The sequence below is a fragment of the Triticum dicoccoides genome, chromosome 1A (genome assembly GCF_002162155.2).
Source record: "Triticum dicoccoides isolate Atlit2015 ecotype Zavitan chromosome 1A, WEW_v2.0, whole genome shotgun sequence".
NCBI classification, from domain to species: Eukaryota; Viridiplantae; Streptophyta; class Magnoliopsida; order Poales; family Poaceae; genus Triticum; species Triticum dicoccoides.
The window spans coordinates 248,352,230-248,356,777 of NC_041380.1; positions in this window are offsets into that span (position 1 = coordinate 248,352,230).

Sequence of the window (4,548 nt, forward strand, 5' to 3'; positions counted from 1 at the left end):
GCTGTCCCCCCGCAGCCGCCGATTCGATTTCGGACACCGCTTCGAATCGAAGCTTCATCGGAGGTCCAGCTACCCTAATGGCTTCCACGGCGCGGCCGTGGACGGGCTGCGCTTGTTCCTAACCTCGACCCACCGTCGGAGGTAGGGGAGCCACACCACGCCGCCCGCCCTCGACGGCCGCCTGCCTCCATCTTTCTTCCCGCCGCGCGAAGCCAGCCGCCCGCAGCGCCGAGCTCCCGTCGCCCCTCCGATGCTCGTACACAGCTCCTTCACTTCGAATCGTCGCTCCTCCACCATTGCACCGCCGCTGCTCCGGCGCCCCGATTCGCGTCGCCGACATCCCGTTTCACCCCCAGCCGCCCCTCCGACGCTCCTCCACCGCCCCCACGCACAGCCTTCGCCGCCTCGACGCTGGCCCGATGCTGCTGCCCCAAATCGCGTCACGCCGCCACCATCCCCACAACCACCGCCCTGATTCAGCCGTCGCCCACTAGTTTTTATATCTCCATTTTGCATCATCTATTGGGGTTGCCGGTTTACATCTCCAATATACATCATCTGTTAGAGTTGCTTCTTTTTTTAAGACGTAAAAAGCACTTTTTGGAGATGTAAATTTTTACTTCTCCTGTTTTACATCTTCTAATGGAGATGCTCTAGTTAGGTTCTTTGAATTAATTAATCTCTTTGATTGATTCAAAGAAACCCTATCAACGTGTTTGGCAATATTTGAGAAGGGAAGTGTGAGTTTAAAATATGGAGTTGTATTGAGATTAGACATGAGGTGAGCCATTTTATTTTCAATATCTGTTTGACGCATGATAGGAATTATATGGAGAATTTGAATAGAAATTGTATTCCCTTGTTTGGTTCATGGGAATTGATCAGGGACTGGACAAGGGAAACTAACAAAAAATTATGATGAAGGGTTAAGATTCCTTTCAATAAAATGATGGGAGTTGGAGTCTCAAGTCCCATAACTATTCTTTTATGAATTCCCATTTCCTCTAATCAAACAATAGATTTAAAGTCTCGTACCCTTTAGTTCGCATTCTCTAGTTCTAATTACCCCAACCAAACACGCCTTATAGGATTTTAGGAGAATTGAAATTCTTATAAAAATTTTCTTACATTCATCCTTTAATTCTTAGGATTGGATTTCATAAAAAAATCCTTTGTAATCTTTTGTATTATATTTCATAGAAAATCTAACATCCACTACAACTTTTTTTACAATTATTTTTTTATGTGTGTGTGGCATCAAACACCTTGCTAATTCTATTGAATTTAAGTGATATGACACTCCAATCCTATATGTTTCCTATCTTTGTATTTTTAGAATCTTGCGAATCAAAGAGGCACTAGACTTAGTCGGAATTGAACCCTGGACTCTTACTCCATGCCTACTAGTACTAGTAAAATATCTGTGGGTTCAAACTGAAAGTAACTCGGATGGTTAGGTTTCTTGTGGTATAACAAATTTATCAGAGTTCTGTTGGGGTACATAGCATGCAATTTCAGAAAAAATTATACGCTCACGCAAGATCTATCTAGGAGATGCATAACAACGAGAGGGGGAGAGTGTGTCTACGTACCCTCGTAGACCGAAAGCGAAAGTGTTTGACAATGCGGTTGATGTAGTCGAACTTCTTCTCGTTCCGACCGATCAAGCACCGAATGTACGACACCTCCGAGTTCTGCACACGTTCAACTCGATGACGTCCCTCAAACTCTTGATGCAGCAAAGTGTCGAGGAAGTAGATGAGTTCCGTCAGCACGACGGCGTGGTGACGGTGATGATGATGTGGTGTCAATCCGCAAAGTGACTAAGTGGCAGCCATTCGTCACATGGCAGCCTCTTTCTACGGGAAAGGCCTACGAACGACACCCGTCCTGCGATGTGTCGAGCGAGCAGGTGTGAAGCTGGCAAAACAGCCCGGCAAGGCTTGCCGGGCAAGCGACGATTTGACGTTAAGCGGCGCATTTTAATGCACCCTGTCAGCCTGCAGGGTTAGGTATGATAGCACTGTTTGCTATCTTATCAGTGCGTAATGACTACTTTGCCATTGTGGTGACCCCTTAATCTATAAAAGGAGGCCCATGGCAACCCTAACAAGGGTTAGAAGGTTGGATACCCACGCATTCATACGCGCGTAGCTACTGCCGCGCTAAGGCAACCCTATAGGGCAAGTGTACTACGCTCCACCATCAATCCACCAAAGCAAGAGTATAGTTTTACGCCTCGCGGCGGCCCGAACATGGGTAAAATTGCTCATGTGATCTTTGTCGTGCTGCCCCACGCTCTTCTGCTCTTTGTGCGACATGACATCCCCCCTGCCGAACCAGTAAGGGGCCCTTGGTCCCATAGGTGGCCGTGGTTTCCCACGACATCTTTCGCGTGCCAGGTAGGGGGTCACTTGCGCAAACCTGAAAGCGTGCGCAGCGCGTCATCTTCATCACCATCTTCGTCTTCGACGGCGCCATCGACCATGGTGCCCAAGAAGAAATCTGGTGCTTCGGCTCACCCGTCCACCTCGAAGGCTCCACCGCCCGCATCCACCATTACTATGGGGGATGCGGAGGCGCGCGAGGATGTGGACGCTGCTGGGGATGTGGTCGGAGCAGGCAGCACCGTCACCACATCCCCCGTAGCCGGAGCAGGAGCAGGAGACACCGGAGGAGAGCAGCATCAGCAACACCCCGACGGCCATGCTCCACAAGGTACAGGTGAAAGGGGTTACTCCGTCCGCACCCCTTCCTCTCGCCGACGGGCACATCCGCAGCAATGGCGCTCGGTCCGGGGTGAATCGCCGCCCTCCGGCCGCCCCCACCACGGGAGCGACCGCAGCGCGTGCACCTCCCCCGGGGTGAGTCAACCAAGCCGTTGCGCCCAACGGAGCCGCTGGCCCTCAAGCGCCTTCACCAGGCCACCACGACATCCAGGTGGCCGCCCCGCAACAACGGGGACGTGTTACCACCGCCGCCAACACAGTGAGGAGCTGAGCGATGGTGCGATCTACATTGTCATCACCCATGCCAAGTACTGCTACGGAGGCCATGGCGTGGGCTCAGCTGCTGCTAAGGTTTCCGCCATCGGTCGAGCAGATGGACAAATGGCGTGCCACTATCCAAAGTTCGCTCGGTTTCGCCGAGGCTGGAGGCTCGCAGTGAGCTGGCCTGCTATGGCCTCCCCAAGCGACAACGACGGCTCATGCTGCTGGTCGTATGGAAGGGGCCACCCCCACGGTACAGTCCCCACCACGGCAGCCAGCGCAAGCGCAGTAGAATCAAGAACCTGGTGACGTCTCGATGGCCTCTTCTGACCCTCGAGCGCGTCCAAGCCGACAGCGAGCCCCGGAGGACAGGCGAAGGGGAGACACGCGCGTCGTCGTTGAGTGACGCTGCAACGACCCCAGCCGGACCAATGGGTGCGATGGTCCCGATGTCGACGAGCCAGCGCTCGATATTGGCGGGTGCCTACCTTTTGAGGTTGGGTGCCTTTACTCGTGAGCTACGGAAAGTCTGTTGGCCATCCGTTTGCACGTTCAAGCTATACCCGAGAAGTATGATGGGAGGCTAAACCCGACAGAGTTTGTGAGCATCTACACCATCGCTGTTCAAGCTACCGGGGGAAGAGATGAGAAGGTGTTTGCCAACTACTTCCCTTTGGCCCTCAAGTCCAATGTGAGGTCTTGGCTAATGCACTTGCCAGAGAACTCCATTTCGTCGTGGGTTGACTTGTGCCATGAGTTCATTGGCGCCTTCACCGTCGGCCATCAAGAGCCAGGGCGGCCCAGCGACTTGCAGCTTCTCCAACAGAAAGAAGGAGAGACCCTCCGGAAGTATTTGCAGAGATTCGGCAAGGTCCATAGGAACATCCCGAATATCCATCCAGTAGCTGTGATAGTTTCCTTCCAATCCAATGTGCACAACCGTAGGATCCATTCCAAGATGAACGTATAGTTGCCCAAGACCGTGAAGGAGCTCTACACCTTGGTGGACAAGTGTGCTAGGATGGAGGAGGGAAGGAAGCTACCCGGACAGGAGGATTGCATCAATGTCGACTCAGAGGATGATGATGAATCCACCGGTCAGAAGAAGGGCAAGAAATGCAATAAGAAGCGCAAGGATAAGGCGGTGATGACTATTGAAGGATCAGATACACCTAGTACCGACAAGAAGGCTAAGGCCGAAGCCCCCGGCAAGGAAGCTGTCGTGTGCGTTGACTGTCGAGAAGCTGCGGCTGCCGAGAAGGCCGGGAAAGGCGATGGGCCGTACTGCAAGATTCATCGAACAAAGGGCCATGATCTTTAAGGGTGTTATCAGGTTGAGCAGCTCGTTAAGAGGCAGAGAGCAGAGTATGAGAAGCGTGAGAAGGAAAAGGGTCAGAATGTCGCTGGTGGTAAGGGCCGAGGCGGTGAAATAAATTGCCCCGGCAAACCCCTCCAGAACTAAGGAAAACCCGCCAGAGGTCGAATGAAGGAAGCCTATGATGATGAGAGTGATGGAGGGGATGAAGAGGAAACCAGTGAGCAGGAGTTCCAGAAGGCC